At 34.4% G+C, this 12,310-nt stretch overlaps 1 protein-coding gene across 3 annotated transcripts in view; it reads left to right on the top strand.

Annotated features, from left to right (window-relative positions):
• Positions 1-221, top strand: part of LOC145307606 (uncharacterized) — a 43,280-nt gene extending 43,059 nt beyond the window's left edge. The window contains exon 15 of one of the 3 annotated variants that reach the window (XM_080150064.1): positions 84-221. The gene's annotated coding sequence lies outside the window, so the exon portion shown is untranslated. The remainder of the gene's footprint in view (positions 1-83) is intronic. The other 2 variants (XM_080150063.1, XM_080150062.1) reach the window with 2 other exon arrangements.
• The last annotated feature ends 12,089 nt before the right edge of the window (positions 222-12,310 follow it).

Genomic DNA, 12,310 nt, shown 5'->3' with positions numbered 1-12,310 from the left:
CAATTATAAGATTAAAACATGTTTTAATCTTAAAATGGTACACATTTTTATATTCGCAGAAAACTGATATAATGCGATGCTAGACATAATCTTTCTGTATGGCTGAGAACCGGTTCTAGTCCACCGGATATTAATCGGTTTCGATGCGATACGGGAAAATAGTTTACAATTTCCTTCAAAGTGCCTTGTCGAACACTGAAACCCCCCGCGAACCCCTTTTTTAAAAGAGAGGGGTAGGTTTCTGGTAAAATCCATAAAGGTTATGTGTTGTAAGGTAAAAACAGTACCTAGTAGAATGATAAAAATTTATGTTAACCTAAATTATGTTAAATTTACGGATTCTACCAGAAACCTACCCTTCTCTTTATTAAAATAAGATTAGTGGGAGTTGTTATTTTTGGTTGTTATTATTATTCAGGCAGGGGTGTTCATTTTGCACAAGATTTTTCGGGAATAGTCTCTTTCGTAACATCGCCCCATAAGGGGCGTTTCGTCGTATTTTTAAAATGGCTTTTTATAGGTTATTTTAGGTTAGGTTAGGTTAGGTTATATTGGGTTAGGTGATTGCCCCACAGGGTTTGGTAATTGACCCCCTTTGGTTAGAGCCCCCTGCAGGGGCTAGAAATAGGAGAAAAGCTACTGTGAAAAATACGAAGAATCGCCCCATAAGGCGCGATGTTATGAAAGGGACTATACCTACCCAAAAAAATTGTTAAATATTTTATATTAAAATTATATTAAATAATTTATTTTTAAACAGAAACAATGGAAAGTGGGTTTAAGTGCTCTTATGCACTTTGAGGGGAAGCACCCTATTGTTTGTTTATACTAAATTGTTATTTAATATATATATTTTTTTTCTAAATTCATAATTTTTAATTCATTTTAAAAGCGAAGCTTTTCTATAATTAGGGTCGGTCCGTCCGTCACAAACGGATAGCTTTTTTCGTTAATTTAGGCATGTTAGAATTGTTCTATTGATTCCAAACTTTGCATGATGATTCCTGTAGTAGTTAGGTATAATTTAGAAAGCGTAGCAACCTTATAATGATTACCAGAATGTCCGTACGTCCATTTTAAACATGTTGTTTTTTTACTTTTTTAACAACAAATTTTTATGTGATCTAATAATCCGGTTGATCTGATTTTTGGTATACTGATTTCTGGGACAACAAAGTACAATATTATAAGCAAAGCAACTCTATAATCAAGTCCTAAAAATGTAAGAATGTTCTTATGTGGTATTCGGCAACTCTGGGCCATGCGGAAACCAAGACATTATAGTGATGCTACGCACCCAGCTAATTCTGTTATTCTACAATTGTAAAGCCACCTGCAAATATGTAAGATAACGGTATTGATTGCATCTCTCAGTTGTCCTGCAAGTGGAGGGAGGGGTGTGACCCCTCCCTCTCCCTTCTTAAGCACCGGAACCTTCCCCTTCAACCACCAAGTTATCAGCACCACCTCAGCCCTGAGGATAAAGGTTCTAAGCCTTCCTTCACCCGATAGATTCACCACCCACACAGACTGTTGTTGTCACAGTAATCATCAAACCTTCCCTTTTAGTACCCAGACCTACCACTCAACCCCTCTATTCTTATCTACCTATTGTGCTGTTCCATGGGCTATCCTGCCTCCCCCGGACAGGGATAGCCATCTACCTAACCATTGCAACTATCTATGTTTTACTTGTATGATTTACCTTTAACTATCTCTATTCCTAATCCATATGTATTTATATTATGTTGTACATCTTTAGTAAACCTTAGACCCTGAATAAAGGAACATCTGAATAGACTCTGTTTATTATTTAGTGATTGCTAGAGAAGCGTAGCTTCTCTATAATATAAGTGTCCACGTCTGTTCGCACTGCCGTAGTCATTAGAACTCGGGTGTCTGCCATTTAACCTAGGCGGATACCACACTTAAACATAATTCTGTATTTAGCAGTTTTTCAACAAATTTACTTACAATTTTGCTTCGACTCTTTTACATTTATATTCTGATAATTCAGTTCAGACACTATACAAGTGTTAATGTCCGTTTGTCCAACCGTTTCAGAGCTTCGCTTTTATGGATGTTGTCATCCTTGTTTTAAAGCAAGCAAACTGTGCTCTATGAAGCTTAGGGGAGGGAGGGGACATTAGAATTTATTTTAAACTGGCTACCCAAAGTTTTAAAGTTTAGATCGAACCAATAAATAATATATTTAAAAGCGAAGCTTTTCTATAATTAGGGTCGGTCCGTCCGTACGTCCGTCCGTAACGGATAGCTTTTTTCGTTAATTTAAGCATGTTGATTTTTTTTACTTTTTTTAACAACAAATTTTTATGTGATCTAATCATCCGATTGATCTGATTTTTGGTATATTGATTCCTGGGACAACAAAGTATAATGTAATAAGCGAAGCAACTCTATAATCAAGTCCTAAAAATGTAAGTATGTCCATAAACATTATCCTGAATCAAGCAGTTTTTCAACAAATTTACTTACAATTTTGCTTTGACTCTTATACATTTATATTATGATTATTCAGTTCTGACATTATACAAGTGTTAATGTCAGTTTGTCCTACCGTTTCAGTGCTTCGCTTTTATGGATGTTGTCATCCTTGTTATCCTATAAAGGGGGGACTATGTCCTTTTAGCCCGGGCTAACAAAACGTGTATTCTGTAAGATTTTACTTTAATATTCGTGGAAAATTGTCTGTGATACGATGCGATACATGATATCAGTATGGCTGAAAACTAGTTTAAATCCAGCGGATATCAATCGGTTTCGAAGCCATACTGGAAAAGTAATTCGAGAGGTTGCGTGTTTTTTAAATCCAAAAAAAATTATCTTTTAATGTAACTTAAGACCTCTTAAACGTCTTTAATTGGTTTCAATGTTTTGCTACGTTCTGTAAATAGTGCTTAATTGTTACAGAAATCCTCATGTTAAGTTTGAAATTGATATGACAACTCTAACATGCCAAAATTTGCAATAAAAGCTATCCGTTTAAAACTTACCTAACCTAATAAAAGAAAAGCTTCACTTTAAAAAATTAAATATTGTCTAAAAAATCGTCTAAAATTTTTGTGAAAAATCTATGAATTTTTGTAATAAAGTATTTCTAAAGTTCAAAATTAATAATTCGTAAATAGAATATACTATCAAATTTAAAGGGGTAGTCACACGAAATGCATTTGAACTTAATTTAGTGAACAGCATATTTTTTTCCTAGTTAATGGGCTAAACTACATTTATATGGCATGTATCTGAAAGAATTTCAATTGTTTACCACGTAGTTTTTTAAAATATCAAGACTTGAAAATCATCTTTTAATGATGTATGCAATTTAAAAAGACGATTTTCAAGACTTGATATTTTAAAAACTACGTGGTAGAAAATTGAAATTCTTTCAAGTATATGCCATATTAATGTAGTTTAACCAATTAACCAGAGCTGGATCTTTAAATCATTTTAGAGGTGAGCCAGATTGGGGTGCGCCGAATTTCAGCCAATCACAGCGCGGGATTTCATAAAATGCTGTACTCTCATTGGTGGAAAGTTGGTTCACCCCGACATAGGCGTCCAAGGGGGGGGGGGGGGGGGTAATGGGGCGATTACCCCCCCCCCCTTAAAAAATTTTTACCCCCCCCAAAATTAAAAGCTTGGACGCCCCTGCACCCCGATCTGGCTCACCACTAAAATGATTTAAAGATCCAGCTCAGGAAAAAATATGCGGTTCACTAAATTAAGTCCAAATGCATTAAATTTGACGGGGGTAAACCAATGCTGTAACAAGGATGACAACAGTCATAAGTAGCAAAGCACAAAAGAATGGACAAACAAACTGAGTTAAAGTGAGAGCAGATGTCCAGTTTTCATTATAATGAAAATAGATACGTAATATGCAAAAAAAAAATTAAATATCACAAAACCTCAAAATAATAACTTTTACATCTTTTGAATCAAGACAGACAGACTAACTTTAATAGAAAAAAAATTCCAGTTTTAACCTGTCCAGGATTAACCTGGAGGCCTGCAGTATCTGAACCTGGAGCCCGATTTTAAAATTATCTTCAAATTAGTTCATACCACTGGATCTACCTGGAGGCCTGCAGTACTTGAACCTGGAGCCCGATTTTAAAATTGTCTTCAAATTAGTTCATACCACTGGATCCACCTGGAGGCCTGCAGTACCTGAATCTGGAGCCCGATTTTAAAATTGTCTTCAAATTAGTTCATACCACTGAATCCACCTGGAGGCCTGCAGTACCTGAACCTGGAGCCCGATTTTAAATTTTTATTCAAATTACTTCATACTATCCTTAAAGTATTAAGTAAGTTTTGTTCGAACTTCAAAAGTAAAAATTTTCAGTTTTTACCTGTCAAGAATTCCCTCTATTTCTCTCTATCTCCCTCTATCTCTCTTTATCTCTCATCATCTCTCTCCATATCTTTCTCTCTCAACTCTCTCTCTATCTATCTCCCTCTCATTCTATCTCCCTCTCCTTCTATCTCTCTATCTATCTATCTCTCTCTCTTCCTCTCTCTCTCTCTCTCTCCCCCTCTATCTCCCTCTCTCTATCATCTCTCTCTCTCTCTCTCTCTGACAGACAAAGTGAATTACAAAATAGCTCTGCAACAAAGAATTCGTTTGAATGAGTAAGAGTGTAAAATTCTAGGATTGCAGGGAGGAAGGGGATAGTGGATAAAAAACTTTGGGTACCAGTATAAAACTTTGGGTACTAGTATAAAACTTTGGGTACCAGTATAAAACTTTGGGTACCAGTATAAAACTTTGGGAACCAGTATAAAACTTTGGGTACCAGTATAAAACTTTGGGTACCAGTATAAAACTTTGGGAACCAGTATAAAACTTTGGGTACTAGTATAAAACTTTGGGTACCAGTATAAAACTTTGGGTACCAGTATAAAACTTTAGGTACTAGTATAAAACTTTGGGTACTAGTATAAAACTTTGGGTACCAGTATAAAACTTTGGGTACCAGTATAAAACTTTGGGTACCAGTATAAAACTTTGGGTACCAGTATAAAACTTTGGGTACCAGTATAAAACCTTGGGTACCAGTATAAAACTATAATTATATTGGAACTCGAAGTTTTATTTTTCTTGAAAAAAAATGTAGGTACTTAATTGGTTGGTTCAATTTTGCCTAAACATTTCATCCAATAATTTTAATATACATACGGGGTAGTTTTGCTAACCATCATTAGAGATGTACGTTATTAAAGTTATTTCATTACATCCCTTTGGTTTTAAAACTTTGGGTACCAGAGCAATTAAAGTGAAAAAAATTAAGAATAGGCTGTTTATTACACTAGTCCCCAAAGTTTTATAATAAAAGTTTTCTTATTAGTTGGCTCAACAACTTTGGGGACTTTCGGATAATTCTGATTGGTTGAATCATTAAGTTGAGTGTTCAAACGATTCAACCATTAATTGTAATCTACAGAAGGGGTAATTCTATGTATCATCATTGGGGATGTACAACAATTTATCGGCCATTGTCTTATCCCTTTAGATTCCTGATAAATTTTTAAAATTCATAGGTGAATAGGCTGTTTATTACACTAGTCCCCAAAGTTTTATAATAACGTTTAAGGACTTTCGGAGAATTTGGATTGGTTAAATCATTAAGTTGAGTGTTCAAACGTTTCAACCTTTAATTGTAATCTACAGAAGGGCAAATTTTATGTACCTATCATCATTGGGGATGTACAACAATTTATCGGCCATATTGTCTTATCCCTTTAGATCCCTGATAAATTTTTAGAATTCCTAGATGAACAGGCAATACTAACTGCATAGAAATTGAATCATAATATGAAACAATTTCATTGTACTACTTTTTTTCTACCTATTTTTTTCGATTTTTAAAAGCGAAGCTTTTCTATAGTTAAGGTCGGTCTGTACGTCCAGAATGGTTAGCTCTTTTCGTTAATATAAAAATGTTAGAATTATTCTATCGATTTTTAACATTGCATGTTGATTCTCATAACAATTAGGTACGATTTAGGAAGCGTAGCAACTCTATAGTAGTTACCAGAAAGTCCGTATGTCCTTTAAAAACATGCTGATTTTTAAAAACTGTTTTGACAACAAATTTTTGTATAATATAATCATCCTATTCATCTGATTTTTGGAATACTGATTCCTAGGACAACAAGGTACAAGCAAAACTACTTTCGAATCCAAAATATCCGTACGTTCCATATGTTAGAGTATCTCATCCTATTTTAAGATTCTGTAGTTGATAGAAATAGAAACAATGTACCTAACTTTCACAGGAATCATAATTCCAAATTTAAAGTCTATAGGACAATTCAAACATGTCGAAATTAACAATAAAAGCTATCCATTACGGGCGGACGTTCGGACCGAAGGGCAAACGGACGTATGACCATGAAGAACACAGTAATAGTGTCTGACTGATTATGACGTAACAAAAAAAATTAGCCAATGAGAGGCCGCTATTGACCAATGGTAAAATTTATAGTGGCCTCTCATTGGCTAATTTTTTTTGTTACGTCATAATCAGTCAGACACTATTACTGTGTTCCGTCAAAAAATCAGCCGGATAGTTTTAATTTCCGGTATCCGGCCGGATACTGGAAATGACCGGATATACGGCCGGATAACCGGCCAGACCAGATATCCGGCCTAACCCTAGTACCTAACTGTTACAGGAATCATAATACCAAGTTTAAAGTTTATAGGACCATTCCAACATGCCTAAATTAACAATAAAAGCTATCCATTAGTGGCGAACGGACGTTCGGACCGAAGGGCAAACGGACGTACTGACTGACCCTAAATATGAAAAATCTTCGCTGTTAAAAATCGTTTTGTTGTTTTACTTTCATCGACATTCTACTCTAGAAAAAAATTTTCAAACAAGGATGACAACATCCATAAAAGCAAACCTCTGAAACGGTAGGACAAACGAACATTTACACTTGTAGAGTGTCAGAACTGAACAATCAGAATATTAATGTTTAATTTCTCAACAAATTTTTAAGTAATTTTGTTGAAAAACTAATTAAATACAGGATACTGTTTAAGGACATACTTACATTTTTAGGACTTGATTATAGAGTATCAGTACTTCAATAAATCGAGTAATTATATCACTTAAAAATTAGCTACTGAAAAAGTTAAAAAATCAACATGTTTAAAATGAACGTATGGACATTCTGATAGAATTGCTACGCTTTCTAAATTGTACCTAACTACTTCAGGAATCACCATGCAAAGTTTGAAATCGATAGGATAATTCTAACATGCCTAAATTAACGATAAGAGCTATCCGTCACAAACATACACTAATAATAGAAAAGCTTTGCTTTAAAAAAAAACTTAAATATCAATTTTAAAAGTGAAGGCTATCAGGGACCCAAAGGGATAGGACAATGCATGGGAAATACATACACACACACCTCTAGTGATTATATCTCTTTCTCTATCTCTCTCTCTCTCACTCTCTCTCTCTCTCACTCTCTATCTTTCTCTCTCTCTCTATCTATCTATTTTTCTCTCCCTATATATCTCTCTCTCTCTCTCTCTCTCTCTCTCTCTCTCACTCTCTATCTTTCTCTCTCTTTCTATCTATCTATTTCTCACTCCCTATATATATCTCTCTCTTATCTCTCTCCTCTCTCTCTCTCTCTCTCTCTCTCTCTCTCTCTCTCTCTCTCTCTCTCTCTCTCTCTCTCTGTTTCGGTACAACGGCATTTGCCTGGCCGTGTACAAGATCTTTTAGTACAGACGTACTAAACCTGCTACTTCCCACATGAACAAAACCAGCGTAGTTACTAATACAATTTATTGTATGAAAACGGTCACGCTGAAATAAAAATAACAAAATTAATAATCAAATATTAAAATGTTAAATACATCATAAAGAAAATAAATCTTGTAAAAGAAAATAAATCTTTTTCATTTGGGAATAATCGTCTTTTCCTTATAAAAGGTTTCGTGATTTTGAATTTATGTTTCAAAATGTATAAAAGAAGTTAGGGTTATTTTTGCTTAAAATTAAATCAAAACTTAATGCGACTTTATAATTCATGGATAAAATCATCATAGACTACTATTAAAATATTCTGATACAAAAATAAATTAATTACTTGGTCTAATTTTAATGAAAATAAAGAAATTAATTTGCCTTCTTTAAGATATCATTCTATTCTATTAAAAATGCTTAAAAGAAAGAATTCTTACTGAGGTCATTGAACATGTCAAACCGGGAAGCACTCAAGGTATTTTCAGCACGGATAACACCACATTTCATTGTGAAACATAGTTTTTCATACACAGAACTGTCCAACGGAAAAAAATAAGATGGCCACATGGGCTTTGTTTTAGGCTTGGTTGCGCAAGCATTGTTTGGAATGCCGCACACACTTATGAACTTTTTGAAAATAGGCGCTTTCTAAACTGCCAATAATGATAAGGAAAACAAAAAGGATAAAGGTTCGAGTTCACAAACGCAACATACTATTATACTACCGATACACTCTCTCTCTCTCTCTCTCTCTCTCTCTCTCTCTCTCTCTCTTTTGGCTGACACTTCAGATAAAAATTAGGAACTAACCAACCAAAATCTATCTGTCTGTTTATTTTTCTGTCTGTTTGTATGTCTATTTGTTGTTTATCTGTCTGTCTGTTTGTCTTTCTGTCTGTCTGTATGTCTATCCATCTGTTTGTCTATCTGTGTATCTGTCCATTTGTCTATCTGTTTGTTTTTCTGTCTCACACCTTGTCTGAATATCTGTCTGTCTGTTTCTGTTTGTCTATCTATCTATCTGTCTACCTGTCTGTCTATCTGTTTGTTTGTATGTTTGTTTGTATGTTTGTGTGTATGTTTGTCTGATGTTTGTCTGTCTGTTTGTCTGCATGTCTATTTGTCTGCCCGTTTATCTGTCTGTCTATATGTCTGTCAGTCTGTTGAATAAGATCACGCCTACTGCTGATAGATCTAGAGTCGTACCTACAATTTTTCTTTTTAAATCCAAAGTGAAGGGTCAAGTTACCCCCACAACCCCGACCATGAAACACCTTAAGTAGGGGCAAAGCTGCTAATTTTTCAAAGTTGATTTTACTTTTTAGTCATTAACACATATGAATTCCTGTAATAATTATAAACAAAAAACCCTCTTGTAAATAACAATTTTTGGCTGATAAGTTTGGACACTTCAGGAACCAACAAACTAATCCCTATCTATCTCTCTCTCTCATCTCTCTCTCTATCTATCTCTCAATCTATCTATCTCTCTCTCCCTATCTATCTCTCTCTCTTATCTCTCTCTCTCTCTCTCTCTCTCTCTCTCTCTCTCTCTCTCTTTCTCTCTATCTCTCTTTCTCTCTCTCTCTCCCTCTCTCTCTCTCATCTTTCTCTCTCTCTTTCTCTCTCTCTCTTCCTCTCTCTCTCTCATCTTACTCTCACTCTCTCTATCTTTCTATCTCATCTCTCTCTATCTATCTATCTCTCTCTTTCTCTCTCTCTCTCTCTACCTCTCTCTCTTTCTCTCTCTCTGTAATGATAATGATTATAAACAAAATACCCCTTATGTAAATTACAATTTTTGCACACTTCAGGAACAAACTAAGAGTGCCCAAAGTTTTTGCACGAACGAATAAGATATTATGGTCATAAAACTTTGGGTACAATTGTAATTTACAATGTCTCCTCCCTTCTCTGGAAATACATATACCCCTAATGATTATATCTCTTTCTCTCTCTCCCTCTCTCTCTCTCTCTCTCTCTCTCTCTCTATCTATCTCTCTCTCCCTATCTTTCTCTCTCTCTCTCTTTCTTTATCTATCTATCTCTCTATCTATTTATCTAACTCTCTATCTATCTATCTCTCTATCTATCTATTTAACTCTCTCTATCTATCTCTCTATCTATTTATCTCTCTCTCCCCCTCTCTCTCTCTCTATCTCCCTCTATCTATCTATCTATCTCTCTTTCTCTCTAATGATAATGATAATGATTATAAACAAAATACCCCTCCTGTAAATAACAATTATGGCTGATAAGTTTGGACACTTCAGGAACCAACAAACTAAAAGTACCCAAAGTTTTTTTGCCAATATTAAGATAACGTGTTTATAAAACTTTGGGTATCATTATAATTTACAGTCCAATGTCTCCTCCCTTCCCTGGACGGCTATTAATGAATAGAGATAAAGAAAACAAAATTTTAGATTTGGTTGTTATACAATGTTTGTCTATCTATCTATCTATCTATATGTCTGCCCTTTTATCTGGTTGTCTGTTGATTGTCTTTCTATGTAACTATCTGTCTTTTTGTTTAACTGTCTATCTGTCTGTCTGTCAGTCTGTCTATTTGTTGTATATCTCCTTGTCTGTCCATTTATCTGTTTGTCTGTCTGTATATTTGTCTATATATCTGTATGTCTGTCTATCTGACAGTCTGTTTGTCTATCTGTCTGCCTATCTTACTGTCTGTTTGTTTGTATATCTATCTGTCTGTCTATATGTCTGTCTATCTGTCTTTACATCTGTGTGTCTATCTGTCTATCGATCTGTCTGTCTATCTTTCAGTCTATCTGTCTGTTTGTCAGTCTTTCTATCTATCTATTTGTCTGTTTGTCTATCTTTATGTCTGTATGTCTATATGTCTGTCTTTATGTCTGTCTGTCTAACTGTCTGTCTATATATCTATCTGTCTGTCTTTTAGTCACTAATACATAAATTCTTATTATGGCGGAGATGCTAAGCGACATAATCATCCCCGTTTTTAACATTAAATAACCCTCCTCTTCTTAAAAATATGCAGCACCAAGATTTATCAATTAGGGAGGAGACACTGGAATGTTTATTACACTAGTCCCCAAAGTTTTATTATAACGTTTTCTTATTCGTTGACTTAACTTTGGGGACTTTAATTGCATAGATTGTTGGGTACATCAATTTTTGGGCCATTGTCTTATCCCTTTAGATCCTTAGCTTTATATGTGTAGCATTATGACTAAGAATCATGTCTATCTATTCTGTGTATCTATCTATCTTCTCTATTATAACTTTCTATTTTTCTTAGAATTGACGTTTTTATTTTACCTCCAAAAAAGGGGAAAATTTTTAAAAAAACTTTTCTCGTATTCATTCGAATCCATTGGATAGGAACCGGTTGTCATCCATACGAAAAAACTATGTCTAGCATCGTATAATATCCAGCTTTCTACGAATATAAAATGTACAATCATAAGATTAAAACAGTTTTTTTACATTCTATATCCGCGGAAAGCTGTTTATAATACGATGCGAAAAATAACTATTATATTCTTACTTAAACCAACAAAAACAGTGTTCTAAATGGATAAGACAATGACCGATAAATTGATGTACATCCCCAATGATGATGATACCCAAAATTACCCCTTATGTAGATTATAATTATCGGTTGAAAAGTTTGAGCACTCAACTCAATTAATCAACCAATTTTGTTAAGCCAACGCATAAAAGAAAGTTATTATAAAACTTTGGGGACTAGTGTAATAAATAGTTCATTGTCTCTCTCTTTCTCTCTTAATAAAAACAAGGATGACAACATCCATAAAAGCGAAGCTCTAAAATTAAAAGGAAGACCAGACGAACAATGTCTCTTGTAGAGTGTCAGAACATAAATTTGTAAGTTGAAACAAAGCTGTACACAAATTTGTTGAAAAATTGTAATTATAACATGTCTAAATTAACGAAAAGAGCTAACCTTTATGAAATATGGACAAACGCACTTACCGAACCTTATTATATAAAAGCTCACTTTCAAAAATATATATAACCAAACCCTGTGGATGTCTTTTCGACAGAGCCCAAAATTTTGTCAAAAATGATCCATGTGACATCATAAAAATGAGGGATTGTCCATCTCTTTTTTAAGGGTTTTCTTTCCCACTTCTCCTCTCATCTCCCTTATTTTTATGGCGTCACATGGATCATTTTCCTACAGTGCAGTGTTTTATCCCTACAGGGCCCTAAATATATGTTTTCTTGGGTAAAAATTTCTAATGTATAATGTAAAGCTTTTGACAAAATGTAAGAAACTTGAGAAAGTAGCTGTTTAAAATTGGTATTTTTGAAAGCGAAGCTTTTCTATAATTAGGGTCGGTCGGTCTGTCCGTACGTCCGTAACGGTTAGCTCTTATCGTTAATTTGAACAGGTTAGAAACGTCTATCGATTTCAAACTTTGCATGTTGATTCCTATAACAGTTATGCACGACTTAGAAAGCGTAGAAACTCTATAATCCTTACCAGAAAGTCCTTACAT

Source organism: Acartia tonsa, chromosome 15 (genome assembly GCF_053477335.1).
Source record: "Acartia tonsa isolate MP-2025a chromosome 15, ASM5347733v1, whole genome shotgun sequence".
Lineage (NCBI taxonomy): Eukaryota > Metazoa > Arthropoda > Copepoda > Calanoida > Acartiidae > Acartia > Acartia tonsa.
Note: the sequence above shows the minus strand (reverse complement) of the source record. Positions and strands in the feature narration are given on the sequence as shown.